Source organism: Danio rerio, chromosome 5 (genome assembly GCF_052040795.2).
Source record: "Danio rerio strain M-AB ecotype USA chromosome 5, GRCz13ab, whole genome shotgun sequence".
Lineage (NCBI taxonomy): Eukaryota > Metazoa > Chordata > Actinopteri > Cypriniformes > Danionidae > Danio > Danio rerio.
In genome coordinates, this window is record NC_141025.1 from 44,846,040 (window position 1) to 44,863,950 (window position 17,911).

At 38.7% G+C, this 17,911-nt stretch overlaps 4 long non-coding RNA genes across 10 annotated transcripts in view; all 4 read right to left on the bottom strand.

Annotated features, from left to right (window-relative positions):
- The window catches only part of LOC147844141 (uncharacterized), a 47,072-nt gene extending 33,236 nt beyond the window's left edge, over window positions 1-13,836 (bottom strand). The window contains exon 1 of the long non-coding RNA XR_015491685.1: window positions 13,802-13,836. This is a non-coding gene — a long non-coding RNA (uncharacterized LOC147844141). The remainder of the gene's footprint in view (window positions 1-13,801) is intronic.
- Window positions 1-17,911, bottom strand: part of LOC148679708 (uncharacterized) — an 890,299-nt gene that overhangs the window by 680,900 nt on the left and 191,488 nt on the right. The gene's annotated exons all lie outside the window — the stretch shown is intronic.
- Window positions 1-17,911, bottom strand: part of LOC147844140 (uncharacterized) — a 174,081-nt gene that overhangs the window by 137,902 nt on the left and 18,268 nt on the right. The window lies entirely within an intron of this gene.
- LOC147844143 (uncharacterized) lies at window positions 1,113-8,494 on the bottom strand. The gene is made up of 2 exons (XR_015491648.1): window positions 6,701-8,494; window positions 1,113-4,252 (listed from the first exon to the last, which is right to left on the bottom strand). It is a non-coding gene; the product is annotated as an uncharacterized LOC147844143 (long non-coding RNA).

A 17,911-nucleotide genomic window follows, 5' to 3' on the forward strand; every position in this document is an offset into this window, starting at 1 on the left:
GAATCTGTTAAACATCATTTGGGAAATATTTAAAAAAGAAAATAAAATTCAAAGGAGGGCTAATAATTCTGACTTCAACTGTATAAAACATTTATAGTCGCATTCGTGTAAATGATCAGTTAAAGCCTTTTTATGTTTATTCAGATCTTATTTTCATTCAACTACAGCAATAGCTGGATGCCTTCACCCATATTAGGGATTTCCTAGAATGTTCTACTACTTTTGTGAGGCATATATGGAATTTCTGCTCAGGTATGAATAAAACAGGCATTACATGCATTTAAAGTGCTACAATGCCCACATCACCCTATTTTGAGAAAAACTGAAAAAAAATCTCTCTGAAGAAATTTAAAGTAAACATTTTTCTAGCATATAGATCTTTATTTTTATTTTTTGAAGCCTTCTATTTTTTGATAGAATTGTTATTATATAAAAAATAGTAGCCCATTGAATATCAATATTTTGCAAGGTTTTGAATTTAGAAATTCCAGTATCTTGACAACACTACACCTTAGTTAATCACTCTGTCCAAATGAACATGTTTGTAGCTTTGTATCACATTGGATAACAAGCCCCTGATCCCTTTCGACCCTAGCAACGCCCCTGAGCTCCACGCATCAAGAAGGGACTTCTTATAGGACTCCATCTTCAGAGAGAGACTCGCATAAAGAGAGAAAGGCTATCCAGGTATTTAGTTATGTTTTAAAGCTGTGCCCCTTATCAAAAAGGTGTTTTTTTTGTTTTTTTGTTATCATGGTGGTCTTGAAAAGTTGTGTGGAACTGAGGTAGATTTGCCATTCATTTATCAAAACCTTTTTTTTTTCCTCGCTTGTATTCTTTTCCACGTTTGTTCTATGTTTGATGTTATGTTTGTGTGTTTGTTTGTTTTATGTCAGACTAGTCAATAAATCCCATTATAATCAAATGGATTGTATTGTTTGCCTCACAGAAAAAGTCCCTTAAATGATAAAGCCGAATATGCAACAAAGTTTTACTAAAACTAGTTTAGCAAAACTTCTAAACTATTAATCTACTTGTTGGGATAAATTGCAGACCGTCTGTGTGTTTCCTCAGTAAGCTGGAGCTCCAGGAAGGCAACAACAACTGAGAGATGTGAATCCAACAGTTTATTGCTCTCTTCTAAAGAAGACTGGGGTATTCCCAGCTTTTATACATCATACTCAGGGTTACATGGGCTATGAATACGTGCAAATATTCAGCTCAGTTAGGCAGAACAATTTTATCCAGTGCTCAAGAATGTCAAGGCGCAACGTCAAGGCGCCTAGTACAGGGACAACTTACAATAAGATAAGACACAGTTACAAAACAGAATATTTGGAGAGTGACTACATGGATATTTCTTTCAATCCCCTCTTCCAGGCTCAGTTTCTTACAAGAGCCTGGATCATACCATATTCTCATAAACTCTATTTGTTAAATGGTTACCCTCAGTTCCATTCATAGCTAAATGTTCATAACCCTTTACCTAAGGCATTAACCATCCTATACATTCGTTCCATAAAACATCTCAGAAGACATGGACCAAAAATACATACACATAAGAAAATAATAAGTACCGGTACTACCATTGAGACATATGGAGCCAATGATCCAAACAGGCTTTCTAAAAATCCCCATCCCCAATTATAATTTCTTTCCTTCATCTCATCCTCGTACACCTGTGATGATATCCTTTTCATCGCCTTTACAGCTTGTCCTACTCGTCCAAGATCCTCATCATCCGCGGGAACGTAAGTGCAGCATTGGCTCTCTCCGACCAGGGAGCAGACCCCGCCCCTTTCCGCTAAGAGCATGTCCAGAGCCAGTCTGTTTTGCATAGTCATTAGTCTCAGAGCTCTCATCTCCTCTCTTAGTCCAGAAATGGCATCCGTGGTACTGTTTATAAAAGAGGCCAGTCTATAATGCATGATCTCTTGCTGTTTTAAGGCATCTGCCACGCCAAAACTGGGAATCATAGCCTCCCAGAATCTAGTCCAGTGTGATCTCATACGGTGTTCGTCGGGTACGTCGTCCTGGGGAACTGACCTCCGTTCCCTTTTGGATTGTCTGGCAAGATGCATGACAGTGACCATGTGTTGTAATTGGATCACAGTACAAAGACCAGTCCAATTGGTGGGGTAGGTGTTGAAGATGGTTTCTCCCCCACAATACCAGTACCAGTCATCGGCCAGGACCGCATCCTGTCTCGGCCAAGTGGGGACACAAGTTACGTTGCTGCGTTGACAGTATGTGTTGTTCAGGTTGTAACATGCCGTGACAGCTGTCTCATTTGTGATATTAGCACATTTAAGTTTGTTCAGTTCACAGGTGCCTGGGATGTAACGTGGACAAACACTTAGTAGAGAACTATATTTTTTATTCTTTCGCCACGGTAAATATACCCCTGAAAATCGATCCCTCTCGCCAATTACTATATTACAATCTTTAGCTCTTAAGGTGGATACATTACCTCCATTTGTCCCATTAAAGCAAAAAGAAAAAGTGAACCCCTGGGGTTTCGTCAACAAAATATTCAAACCCATAGTTCTAGGTGTAGGTATTACAACAGAATGATTCTTTCTGCTAGTTGATTTGCAAAGAGGCTCCCATGTTTTCTTGTTAGAAACACATGTGGGGCGCCACTCATAAATATCTCCCAAAGCATTTGTACAAAAAGCAAGTTTAGTACATGTAAAAGGCAAAGGTTTCAAGGATATAGTCACAGCAGAGGAGAACACTTCTTGGCAGACAACACATGACTCATTGGTTGTCTGTCGTGCAGTCCAGTTAGCATACTGCCAGAATAAGTTGTGTACTTCAGTGTGGGCCTGTGTCAGTCCCAGTAGGGTTATCAGTAGAAGTAGTCTGCAAAACAAAAACTATTAATATCATATCATAGACATTTACTTCAATGGTTTCACTCTGGTGCCATGGATCCACTGTGGAAAAAGATCAGTTAATACAGCAGTGCGTGTAACAGCCAGAACCTCAGCTGGCCCTTCGTATTTGGGGTCAGTTAAATCTTTCTGGGGTTTTATATCTTTTATTAGCACCTTGTCCCCTATCTGGAAAGGGTGTGCTGCCTCAAGTGGAATTTCAGGGTGTTTCTTTGTTACCCTTTCCCAATACTGATTAAGTTTCTGAATTAGGGCCGCTGAGAATTCTGATATGTGGTTAGAAAGCTCAATACCCACTCCCATAATTCCCCCTTGCCATGGGATAGGGAAAGGTCTTCCCATGACCACCTCATATGGTGATAAAGAATCCAAATTTGCTTGTGATGTCATTCTCAAATCTGCTAGTACTATTGGTAAAACTTTTACCCAATCTTTATGACCGTGTTGTCTTGAGGCCTTCTTTATCTTTCCTTTCAAGGTTCTGTTAGTTCGCTCCACAAATCCAGATGATTGTGGATGATAGGGTATGTGGAAACGCCAATTTATATTTAATTCAGTTGCCAATTGTTGCGTTACCTTTGATGTAAAAGGTGTTCCTTTATCTGAATCGATACTTTGTGGGATCCCATATCTAGGTATAATTTCAGAGATCAATTTCTGTGTTACCACGTTTGCATTTTCCCTTGAGCAAGGAAAAGCTTCTACCCATTTTGAAAATTTATCCACGCAAACCAGTAGATACTTAAACGGTCCCCTCTTGGGCATATGCGTAAAATCTACTTGCCATTCAGAAAAAGGTGTAATTGGTCTTGGTAAATGTTGGTGCTGTGCCACAGTCTTTGATACATTATATTGAGCTCATATAAGGCATTTGTCAAGTATGTTATTAATGGTGGTTTCTAGTTTTGGGACACAAAACAAAGATCGCATCGTTTCATGTACCCCTCTTCGTCCATGATGAGTGACACCATGAAATTCGTGGACGAGGAATGACAGTGCCACATGTGGGAGACATAGGCGACCAGTGTTGTCGTGCCATAGACCCATCTTTTCATCAAACGTGGAAGAAAAGGCGTCCCAGAAGGACTTATCCTCGTCAGTGGCTGATGCTTGTAACATAGCCAAATCAATGTCAGGGAGCATCCCCGAAGCCGAGGTTGTAGACAACAAGGAAACGTGCATAGAGTCCTCAGGTAAAGGCTGTTGTGCTGCTAATTTAGCATGTCGGTCAGCCAAAGCGTTTCCTTTGGCTTCATCAGTGTGTTCCTTCGAATGGCCCTGAGTTTTAACAATGGCCAGTTGCGAGGGAAGATGGCAGGCCGTTATTAAATCAGTTATGAGGGTATGATGGGACACTGGTCTACCGTCAGCGGCAATAAATCCCCTAGATTGCCAGATGGCGCCAAAATCATGTGCCACACCAAAGGCATATCTAGAGTCTGTGTAGATTGTAACTGGTTTGTCAGCATATAATATGCAGGCTCGAGTAAGGGCATACAGTTCAGCCGCTTGTGCGGACTTAAAAGGTAGAGGGCCGGCTTCTATAACTTGATCAGGCAGTGCACACACAGCATAACCACAGAGGTAGACGCCATCTTGTGGTTTTGAACAAGAGCCATCTACAAAAATGACTTCTCCATGTTGTAGTGGTCTTTCAGCCAAATCAGATCTTATGGAGCAGACAGCATTGATTTCCTCCAAACAGTCATGTTGTTCAACCAACAGTTCATCATCAAATGGTGATAACATGTGATGGAGGGCAGCGGCAATATGACTATGGCCAGTCAGGCTTTTCACAGTCAGATTGGCAGTAGAAGTCAAAACGTGTTCATAACCAGCCCTTCTCTGGGCCGATAAATGCTGTGTATTGAGGTTATTCAATACATGCGTGACCTGATGTGGTGAATGCAAAATCAGAGGATGCGAGAGAACAATTTTCTCTGCATCCTGTACCATGACTGCACAGGCAGCAATAGCTTGTAAGCATCTGGGGAGGCCCCGAGCCACTATATCTAAAGTCTTTGACAGGTAGGCGACAGGTCTCATGCCACCCCCGTGTTGCTGGGCCAACACTCCTGCAATGGTTCTGTCGTCATTATGGACATACAAATGGAAAGGAAGGTCATAATTTGGTAAGCCTAAAGCTGGGACAGAACAAATAGCCTTCTTTAGAGCATGAAAAGCTGCCCGAGCCTCATCTGTCCAAATGACGGGCGAGGTTAGTGGTTCTTTGTGCTCTACACATGAGCGGAGAATGTGATCATAATGCGAACAATCAGGGATCCATTGCCTACAATAATTGACCAAACCCAGAAATGACAGTAGTTGCTGTCTTGTTTTGGGGATAGGGTGTGTGGCAATAGATGTAATACGGTCTGTTGTCAATGATCTCTGGCCTTTTGACAAATGATGACCTAAATATATTACCTTGTCTTGGCAAAATTGTAGCTTCTCTTTGGAAACTCGAAACCCACAGTGTGCCAGATGATTTAGCAGAAGCATGGTTGCATGCTTGCACGTATCATAGTTTTGTGCTGTGACTAAGAGGTCATCAGCATATTGGTGGACAGCAGCCCCTTCAGGCATATTTAATGATTGTAAACAATCATGTACTACTGCAGAAAAGTAGGCTGGACTGTCGACATACCCCTGGGGTAACTTGGTCCAGGTGTATTGGATTCCTCTGTGGGTGAAAGCAAAAAGAGGTTGGGTCTGCTCTTCTACAGGAATGCTGAAAAAGGCAGAACAGAGGTCAACAACAGAAAAAGTATCATGTATACAATTGATACTAGACATGATGGTTGGTACATCGGGCACAACAGGCGTTATTGGTATTACGGCCTCATTGATTTTTCGTAAATCTTGTGTGAACCGCCAAGAACCATTTGGTTTCGGAACGGGGTTAACAGGGGTATTGTAAGGGCTTTGACAGGGTCTGAGGACCCCTTGTTTCAAAAAGGAGGCGATTATTGAATCAATGGCCAAAGCCTTTTCCTCACCTAGTGGATACTGTTTTATGCTGACGGGGACATTATGTTTTAAAGTGGCTTCGTATGGAGGACATACCACCAGACCAGTGTCATCCTTATGGGTTGCCCATAGATGAGGAGGTAAACTAGAAAGTGCTTCTTGGTCTGCAACAGTTAAGTTGTCATGCAGAAAGAAGGGCAGGCCATTGAGTGGGCCCAGACAGGGCTCAGCACTATCTGTTGTGTGTACCACCAGCTGGTCATGTTTAAAGGTCATAGTGACACCTAATGCGGACATAAGGTCACGTCCCATTAAGTTATATGAACACGAAGGCATAAATGCAAACTGTACCATAGTCCTTGTGTTTCCAACCTTTACAAGCAGGGGAGGGGTCAGAGAAGTTTTAAAAGGGACCCCATCTATTCCCACAGAATCTACAGTTGAAGCACAAATAGGACCCTCATACTGTCCCCCAAACGACGAACGAGTTGCCCCAGAGTCCAAAAGAAATGTATACATTTTGCCCTGCACCTCAACCGGAAGGGTGGCTGGTTCTTGGCCCTTCACAGAGATAATAGAAGTAGAGAGCATTGTTGCGTTTGGGGGTTCAGGACTCTGTGGGGACCCCTATTGTGGACCCTGTGTCCCTTGATTGGGTACCTGGGTTGGGGAAAAATTACACTGTTGGTAAGGGGAGGCTCCTTTCTGCTTATTAGATTGCTTCTTTCTACATTCTCGGGCCCAATGACCCTGTTTTCCACAGTAATGACACTTTCCCTCCCTTCGGGGTCGTGCCCCCCCATTAGGTGCCGGCCTAGAGCCTTGGAACCCACCCTGCTGCGCACCTCCCATTTGTAGGAGGGCGACATTCAAAGTTTGATCGAACAGACCATCGCCAGTCATCGTTCGAAGCCTTTGCTTGAGCTGTTCTGGAGTCATTTGAGATCGATCAGATAATTGAAATTTAAGTATCTTCTGAACATCTGGAGTACAGTTACTAATAAAAGTGGAAATAAACAGTGGTTGTGGCTGCCTTTCAGGGAGATCAAATCCTCCCAGATGTATCCAAGCATTGGAAAAACGCTGGAGGAAGGCAGAAACTGTCTCTTTCTTTTCCTGCTTACAGCTGGTCACGTGTGACAAATCTCTATGAGCACAACGAGTGTCCACAAGGTAAGCAGTAAGCTGTCGCTTCAGGATATCTATAGCACCCTGTTCATCCCGCCAGTAAAAGTACGGTACATCTTTTGTGTATTCTTGTTCCTCATAATCCCCTTCTTTAATTTTTACTCTACGTATCATTTGCTGGGGTTGTAGTTTAACCTCATCATTTTTAGAGCACAAGCAAGGAACAGCATCAATGAGGGCTGTCTCATCATATTGAGACCCCATTTTGTTCATCAATATAAATTTATAATCAGCTCCTGTAAGCTGTGCATTTCTAGAGACACGTATCATAGTTTCTACAAATTCTACTGGCCTGCTCATATCAGGAAGCAGTGAAATGACATCCTTGAGCTGTGTTGCGGAGGGAGGGGTTACTTCGGCATGTCCCCCTTTCTTTGAGACCCATAGGAAAGCCTGATTATCCCCTTGGTCTGGTTTCTCTGTGCGAAGCCTCTCTAATTCTTGTACAGGATACAGAGGCATCCTCTGATGTGCCTTTCCTTGCCCCTCATCAGGAATGGGGGAGGAGAGGGTAGGAGTAGGAACAGTAACTGTAACTGAGGGAACAGTAACAACAGGGGCTGGAGGCACTTTGGGTGTCTCCTTTCTTTTTACCTCAATCTTTGATGCTGATCCTTTAAGAGGCTTCGGAATTAATTTCTTTACCTCTTTTGGTAGGTTAATATTTTGTTTATCATTCCACACACTCATCATCTTCATCCAGATTTCATAACCCTTTTTCATATAATCATGGTCCCATTCGGGATCTCCTTCACTTTCATAAATTAATTTGTGAGCCCGTTTTAGCACATGGGGGTCAAATGACCCATCTCTAGGGTAGGGACGCATCGCTTGTGCCTCAGTCCACCCTGCTAGATTATCTAACCATGGATTAGTGTAATATCCCCACCCACATCGATACATCCAATCTTTAGGGCCTTCCCCTATCTCAGGCTTGGGGTATGAACCACCCATGTTAGTAAATACTTACTAGAAAACACACAGAATGATCGTTTTACTTTTGTATAGCGCGCTCTTCTTGGCTTTTCAGGGAAAATCCCAGCCAAGGATTACTCAGTTCAGTAATGAAGCTTATCAGGCAGTCAAACCAAATTCATGTCTTGCCAGCTTCCTGAACACTCAGTTCAGTGATGAAACTAATCAGGTAGTCAAAACCAAATTCATGTCTTACCTGATCAGCTTCATCACGTCGGGGGTCACCAAGTTGTTGGGATAAATTGCAGACCGTCTGTGTGTTTCCTCAGTAAGCTGGAGCTCCAGGAAGGCAACAACAACTGAGAGATGTGAATCCAACAGTTTATTGCTCTCTTCTAAAGAAGACTGGGGTATTCCCAGCTTTTATACATCATACTCAGGGTTACATGGGCTATGAATACGTGCAAATATTCAGCTCAGTTAGGCAGAACAATTTTATCCAGTGCTCAAGAATGTCAAGGCGCAACGTCAAGGCGCCTAGTACAGGGACAACTTACAATAAGATAAGACACAGTTACAAAACAGAATATTTGGAGAGTGACTACATGGATATTTCTTTCACTACTTCACAAGTAGTTATAATTCCCTGTCTAAATAAATACACTGTAAAAAATGTCAGTGATTTTAACAGTAAAAGTCTGTACAATCTACAGTGAAAACCTGTTAATTGATTAACAGTTGATTTCTGTACAAAATACGGAAAATAGCTGTAACAGATCTAACCTTCGTTTTCGAGAAACTAATCAGTGTCTGAAATCTCGCCACACACCCTCATTCACTAGACCTTTAAATTAGTCAATTAGTTTAGTCCACTAGACAGAGTGAATGACCACAAATAAGTGAATTGATTAACACCTGCTGTTACCACAATCACTGAAGGAAAGAATAAGAAATAAAACTACAGACACAGCCTCACACCAAACCAACTGAATTATAGAGGATTAAACAACTCCATTAAATAACAGCGTTAGCAACTTCACTGATTACAGTTTGACTTAATTTCTGTAAGAATATTTGATTATTTACAGAGGTTTATGTTTTATTGAATATGTTTAATTTGACCAAACCATCATGGAGATCAAAGGCTGCTTTAGTTGAGCTCTTGAACCGGTTCACTTTTCTTTTAATGTTTCTCTGACTGTTATAACTGTGATTCTGAAACTCATTGGTTATAGCAAGGAAGGCAATGAGACACTCTATTGTGTGTACTTAATCATAAAAAAATATAATTTCTTGTACTTTATAAGTTAAGCCATTAAATATAGTTTTATTTGATATTGTTTGGGATAAGTTACAGTTGAGTAAACAGCGAAGCAGGAGCATAGTCTGAGTGGCATACCTCGTAAAGCGCACAGCTACATCTTTTGACGCGATTGATCATCAACCCGATTCAAATTCACCATCAGCTGAACTCATGCTACTTTTTTTTCTCCCAATTTCATATCAGATTGGAAATATATTTATATTTAATAGGAAGGTAACATTTTTAAAAAATAATGCAAATGTGATATAAAGTCACAAGTAGGGATGTCCCGATCCGATGTTGATATCGGAAATTCGTCCAATATCAGTCCAAAAAACTATATCGGACTGTGTTAAAAATCTCCGATATAAGCAGTCCGATACTCTCTAAACTTTGTTACAGCTATTCTATCCAGCAGCGCCCAGAGCCAGCGTGCAAAGCCCACGTGATCACAACACTGCTTGCTAGCAAACAAAGTCTCTAAGATTTAACATGCTCTTTACACTAAGTTATGGTGTATTACGATAGAAATCTATTGTGACGGTAGCACACGCTGACGCTAGCAACAACGGCATATATCTAACGTTACTGGTTTATTTACTTCACGTCAAGCGATCTTTACATTGTTTTGCATAAGGCTGCTAAGCAACATAAGGCACCAAATGGCGACGTAGCACACATTGTACGAGCCTCAATTCGGTCATGGCATATCGTGGTTCATCCAGTGTGATACCTAATTCATCACCAGCACTGCCCACACATAAGACTTTACCTCAGCGGCCCGGTTCTGTGTGCATGAGAAAAGTCTCCGGCACAGACTCGCGGGCTCTGCTGCTGCAGCAGTCCCACAGAGACGCGCGGGACACCTGCTCTGACTTTAGCTTTGAGAAGAGCGCGGGGACTCGCGGGAAAAAAGCCTACAATACATTATCTTTTTCCCGGTCATGTGCTCTATTTGGGACTTAAAAATGGCATTCAGCCAAGATTTCTAAATTGCCGAACATGTCCCGGATTCTGCTTTTGTTAGCTGCGTTTCTACATTATTTTGTACGCAAACTTTCAATCTCAAAGTCTCAGCAGCACCAAGACTAGAGAGGGAGCAGATTTGACCTGTCAGTGGTGCACATGGATAGTAGGAGAGAAATAGTGGATTTATAATTTTTTATTTCATTTTTTTTTTACTTGAACACTCTGAAAGGAACAGTGTCATGTAAAATGCTAAACATTTTTGTTGTTTTCATTGTCTGTTAAATTAAAATAAGAAATCATTCTGTTGCTGAGGGCCATTACAGTTTAAAAGAAAGAATTACTTTTGGGGCAGAAGGAAAATTTTATTTGAGACATTCCCATGTTTAACTCTTCTTTAAAAAGCACAAAAAGTTAAAGTGCTCTGATAAACAGTGTCAGCTTTGCACATCAATTTGCTGTTATTATGTTGGCTTGAGAAAGCCAACATACTGTTATACTATTATGTTGGCTTGAGAAAGCCAACATACTGTTATACTACTCTGTCCTTGAAAACAAACGTATCTCCTCCGAGGCCGTTCATGCCACAAGGCCCAAATGTGGTCAAAATGTGCCTTCTGCATTCAAGATTGTTGCTATATCTCCTCATGCCTGTAAGACTTATTGTTTTTTTAATAAAAAATGTTAAATATTAAATTTTTATAATCCGGGCGTTTAAAAAAAATTATACAAGCCTCAAATTTGGCCAAAAGCTGTATTAAAATGCGGTAGATTTTGTTGCTATATATTTAAGGTTTATCAGACTTATAGTTTTCCAATAAATAATTTTTAAGCATTATTTTTCTCAAAATATGGCAAGCCATTTTTGACTTAAACTCCATATTTTTTACTAATATGGCAAGCCATTTTTGCATGTATTACCTTCACACCTATTAAGCATTGTATTTTCAAAAAAGTACGGCAAGCCATTTTTACATAATGTTCATTCCCTTAGTCCCTTTATTAATCAGGGGTCACCACAACAGAATGAACCGCCAAATTATCCAGCATTTGTTTTACACAGCTAATGCACTTCCAGCTGCAACCCAACACCAGGAATACATAATGTTCAAGTCCAGTTTTTGACACTCATAAACACTGTCATAGAAACATCGGGGTTGATTTAGATCACTCATATTGCCAAGAAGCTTTGATGTATCATCACTAACCTGTCAAATGTACCCATAGCAATAAAACAGTATAACCTAGCAACCATTTAAAAATAGCAATATCTCTACATCTGAACATCGTAGGGACATGGGCATTGGCTTGTTTGACTCATGCTAGCAAATGGGACTTCCTGTGTACTATGCATGGTAACAATGATAATGGAAGCCAAGTGCTAATAACGATTATCTACATGCTATGAATGATTATCTAAATGCAATAACATATGCTAGAAATGCCTACTATGTATTAGCATTTGATCAAACATGTACACGAGCTTTGCCATTTAGCAACTGCTTAGCAACCACCTAACAATGCCATAAACGCTTGACTTTCTCAAGCCGACATCAAAGTTTATCAATGAACTTAAGGTTCTAGTTTACATTGTCATACTTTTCTCATGTGGGCAGTAGGGTGGAATCTGTGCAAATACACTGTAAAAAATAATACCCCATATCTACTCAATAAATTTGAGGCAACAGATTACAAGCAATATTATTAATTAAATTCCACATATATGGATTGAGTAACAATTATTTAAATTAGCTTATTTAAATTAGTCATTTAAATTGAGTAAGCAAAAATTACTTAAAGAAATTAGCAAATTTTAAACAAAAATATTAATTATATTGAACAGAAAAACTGACACAATGGTAATGAAAACTACTCAATGTTATTATTTAGATTTAACATAAAAAGTGTGGAACCTGGTCATCAGCTCTAGAAAATAATGCTTTATATCTACACAATAAAATTGAGGCAACAGATTACAAACAATATTATTAATTAAACTCAACAAGTATAGATTGAATAAAACTTAATTAAATTTAGCTCAAATAAGTGGAGCCTGTTCAGCAGTGTGGAGCCACAATACAGAGTAACAACAACCTCATAATAGACAATACATCATATAATTCACACAATAAAACATGTAGATATAAACAAACTGATCATCTTAACAAGGACTTTGATCATCTTTTTTTAAACAGCAGTTTCAAACAACATTAAACAATATTAAGTAAAACAATAGACTTAAAGTGAAATTTATGTGATTTAATGCATGAAAGGTATTATTTGCCAGAATAATGCAGATTCATTGAAGCAAAGAGGACACCACAGTTTGGGAATACTACCCTCTAATATCTTCCAGTGTTAACCAGTCACTTGTAAAAACAACATTCTTTGTCACAGTAAAAATGCATAGGTCAAACCCAGGTGGAAACAAGCTCTGGGAATGTAGTCAAGAGCCGTGTTTTCACTCTCGTGACTTAAGTTAGCGTGCAAATGCGAGCCAGGGCCAGTCAAGTTTCCACAGTCACTTCCGGGGCCTGATCAGATACCCTGGGCCAAAACAGTCCAGCTGGGGCTTTGGGCGGAGTGAAAGCAGAGTTTGCCTGAGTCTGGTAAAGATGAGGTCTATAAGAACTTTAACACCTTCAATGATGATGATGATGATGATGATGATGATGCCAGTATCTTTAGGCGGTCCCCTGTAGAAGGCCCTTGGTCAGGTCAACATTACTCACAAACTCCATTGAGCAAACAATAAGAACAAAAATGAATTAAAGAGAAAATATGTTACCAAACTGTTATCATGTTATGACATACAGTCCGAAACTGTAAACATGATAAACATCATAAACTCTACCTTTAGTCTCAGATCTCTGTCTTACTCCAAGAGCTCCTCAGCAGCTGTGAAATTACAGCCATATGTGACTTCAAGGTAGATAGTAAGGCCCATTTTTGTGATTTCACCTTATTTTCTTGTAGAATTAACTATACTGTGAAGTTACAATTAATGGCAAGATGGTTACTGTGATTTAACAGTATGTTGTAGCTGAAATACTTAACTGTAACATGTATGTCCTACTTGCAACCTAGACAGTCATCCATTCAGTCAGTCATTTTCCTCTGCCTCTGACACTATACAAAAAGTTGTAATTAGTAAATAGTGTTAGACAGGACCATTTTTGTTTTGGTTTGATAATGAGGTTCATAATGAAGTGAAGGCCAGTGCTTACCTTGCTTACTTTATTCTGTGGTCACTTTAACTCAATGCTGTGCTGAAACAGAACACAGTTAACAGTAAGTTAACAGAAAATTACCTTTTTAAAAACTCAAACACTCTCTAATACCACGAAATTAGCATTAACGTTACAAACACGCGTTCTAATCTTTTCACTCATAGCGCACGTGCTGCTGCTGATGTGACAATAAAGTGATTTGGTAACTTGGTTTATAAATAGGCGCGCTAAACAGCGTGACAAAACAAGCTAAAGTTACTTGGTGAATTACATGCTATACAGAAATATATAACAATTATTTAACTAACAAACTTGGACATTTCAACACTTACCGATAAATCCGTTTGGATGAGACCACGACATCTCCGCGTTGTCTTGTGAAGCGAGTCGGCGTTGTTTGAGTCGAGTGACTTGGTTCAGTTCTAGGAATCCGCTCACTTAAGTGATTTGTAAGAGTCGGATACCACCCGTAACCGATTGCATTTTTGTGTAATTACCAACACGATTGATTAGTATTTCGCTATAACTCAGTCACACGCATTTACACTATACGCTAATTACATGTTGATGACTATAAGCTTTTGAACACGTGCGATTAAAAAGATTCCTGATCTCCCAGCAAACAGTTCAATCCAAAAACGGTTCAATCCGATTCAATCTCACACTGAACAGAACCAATACAATAATGAAATACTGCTCTAAATGTACCATGAAATAAAGTTTTAACGGTTGTTCATGCGAGAATGTAGTTGTTTAAAACTCAAATTCGCTGTTAATCTCTAAAGATTGTGCGTAATTTTTTAAATGTCCTTTGAAAATTGCTGACATGTCCACCTCCAGGTCATGACGGGCGCTCATCACTCGAGAGGGCAGCTGGTCTCCGGCGACTTGTGTGCCCCTGGCTAATCTGAAAATGCTTATTTTAATCACGTTGGATTTAATTATTATTTTCTCTTTCTGAAATTATTCAAAAATAACAGCTAAATTCTCATAATAAAATCACATTGGATTTAATTCATATTTTCTCTTTTTGAACATATTCAAAAATAACAGCTAAATTCTTATAATAAAATTGATTTTTAAATTAATTTCAAAGCAAAAAAATGCCCTAAAATCAGGAAATTAATTTCATTAAATAAAGTGTACATATTAATATTAATGAAATCTACAAAGCCACAAAATGAATTTTTACAGTGTATGCAAATATAATGAATTTTGATAAATAAAATTATTAAGTCACATTATTTCAAGTGCTGTGGAGAAAAGGTGTGTTTCAATCCAGCCTCTGCAAGTATTTTTATGTTAAATATAATATGTGCAAAATATATTAATATAAAATTAATAATGTTTGGGAACATTGATACAGCCATAATCTTCTTATGATACAAACACAGATGTAATAGCTCTGATCATGTAAATGTTTGTACTAACCATACTGCACATTTTTATAAACTTAACAATGAATTATTTCTGCTGCCCAGTGTGAAAGCTATTTTTCAGCTCAACTGGATCAAAAATTCATTAAAAATCTGTGTGTGAAATTGAAATTTTGGACACTGAACCTTCAGCAGTTGTTCAATTAACTATTTTTTCTAATGTTCCTGCTCTCAGCAGTTTCTACTCTTTGCTGATGGTAAAAAATAAACAACTGAAGTGACCTTTAATTAGCATTTTCCACTTTAAAATTTTATTTTTGTTTATTCAATTAAGATATTTTCACGGTCTTAATATTTATTCTTTAATTTTTTCTATTTATTCTTATGTAAAAGTTCACATTTATGCAACCAAATAGTTAATAAACTGGTTGTTTTTTCCATACTTACTGTTGCTGACTTGTTCTCAGTTTGATCTAGCCGTTCATACATTAGACTCAACAAAATAGGTAAAAATAAAGTATTCATAATTTGTGCTGATATCGGATTTATATCGGTATCGTATCGGACTGATGGCTGCAATATCGGTATCGTATCGGAAGTTAAAATGTTGAATCGGGACATCCCTAGTCACAAGTGCCTTGTGGGTATTTAATAATGTTTAGCCTTAATAAAGGTGCCTCCCTCTGTAAAAACTATATTGCTCAGACAACTGTATTTCCTCTGGGAAAAAAAAAAATCGCTATCACATGTTAATAATATTATTATTATATTTAAATTGCCTCTCTTTCTTTAACTAAACAGAATGCTGTAATTGGTCAAGCGCGGAAACGTCCGCTTTGAAATAACCCGCACTTAACTGAGCAGACTGTAGTGTAACATTAGTATATTCATAGATCAAAAATAAGTGGACAAGTGGAATTAGCAAATGCGAGAGAAAGAGGAGAGGAGGCATCTTTATTGAGGCATTTTCCATACACACCTTATTTAAACAGACCCATGATCAGGGGTCCGTTCTTCGTACCTCGCTTAAATGATTTAAGATGATTTGGTAGATCCAGGATCTTTTAATCTTGATAACTGACCTCTCGCTAATTTGGTTCTTCAAACAAGTTCGCGAATCAGATTAAAATGTCTGGATGAATTGATCTGAGATCGCTGCGTGTGTTGTGAGGGACAGATCTGTCTATCCTCGAAATCATGATCAGCAATGCCATGATTGGCTGACGGCACAGCAGCGTAATGACATCATCTGATTAATATTCAATTATTCATGTGAGCAAAATTACATCAAATTAGCAGTAAACGGTTTGTTAAATATGACACGCAATAACTTTCAACATTTGTTGTGAGCTGCAGACTTTACACTTGTGTCAAGAGTATTCATCATGTTGTAAGAATTGAAATATTGCAAATATTCTGATGTCTTTGACAATTCAAAACATGAGCTGAAAACAGAGCGATTCTGCCTAACCAGATCAGCCCATAACATGGGGTCTGCCCCATGTTATGTATATTTCAAAGTCAGGTATGCATCTTTTTCATCTTGGATTTATCTTTGATAATTTGATGTTTTGTATTGATCGTTTATGAATTGACTGATTGAATTGGCATAATACATTTACCTGACTAATAAATTGTTATGTTTTGAATGATTCAAACAGAGTTCGTGTTATTATCTTTAGTAGATTGTGGTAATTTCATAGCACCACAAGCCCCTGTTCAGGTTAGTAGCGGACTAGAACACGGTAGACGGAGCATTGCGGCACGTTACACGATGTCTCTAGAGCTCCGACTAACAAATTGGCATTTATTCATGTATACTTAGGCTGTAAAAGGATATCTAAGGGGATAGTCCTTCACCCGATAAACTTTTAATACTATTTAGATAGTATAGTGATTATTCAAAGTTACTACTAGTTTAAGTACGACTGGTCTGCTTAATTCTATAGTAATGATCGTTATATGACTAAATTGCTCTGTCTGATTTAGGAGGTAGCAGACCTATGGGGACCGCATAAAAAATATCCTAATCTGAGTAAGTAGGGTTCTGCCTTTTTAGGATAGCGGTCAATCGCCCCTGTTTAGTGACCAAGACTGACATGCTTGTGCTTAAGAAATTGTATACTCGGCCGGTACAAGATTCAGGATGTTATAGAGATCCCAATGAACGAGAATAACATAAAATGATGAACCGAAGAGAATATTCAATCATAATCTAAAATAATGTGAAAGGAAACAAAATAACCTTCTCAATGTTTTATAATTGGAGTCAGATAAAACGAGGATAAACATATTAATATTCTAAACCATCTCATACTAAAATTGGAGTCAGATATGAGTTAAGTTTAATATAAATCAACATTGTGCACTGGAAAGACCGAACATGCAGTGAACCTTCATCCACCATTGGATACCGTCATTGGACCAACTGGCTGGACCCTACAATGTATTTCAATGCATATCAATATATTTAGTTTAATTAAAAAAAAAAAAAAAAGATTTTCTTTATTAAAGTAGCCGGTTTATTAATCACTGTATGGAATAACTGGATGTTTACAAAAGCATTTTGATTTTGTGAAAGGCGTCTGCAACTTTTGTGAAGCATAATTACTGGCATATTAACTGCCAAAACATGTTTATGACTGCATTAATGTATTATTTATTGTTTTAAAAGTCACATATTCTGCATTTCTATTATCATATACAATTTGTACTAAAGCGATCTAAAAAGTTCATATCAATAAGTTTTCTCTCACAAACGACCACAAGGGGTCGTCACACCATACCACCCCCCACCCCCAACATAGACATCAAAATGCTGGAGTGCCCAAACCACTGCCAAGGCTTCCTTTTCGATTACCAAATAACTAATCTGATAAGGCGGAATTTTTTTTTAAAAGAAACATACTGGACGTTCCACCCCCTCACCATCATCCTGTAGGAGCACAGCCCCTGCCCCAATCTCACATGCATCTACATGTATTTTAAACTGTCTGTCCCACTGCGGCGCAGCAAGAACTGGAGCATTTGTCAACAATGCCTTCACTTTTTCAAAGGCATTTAGAC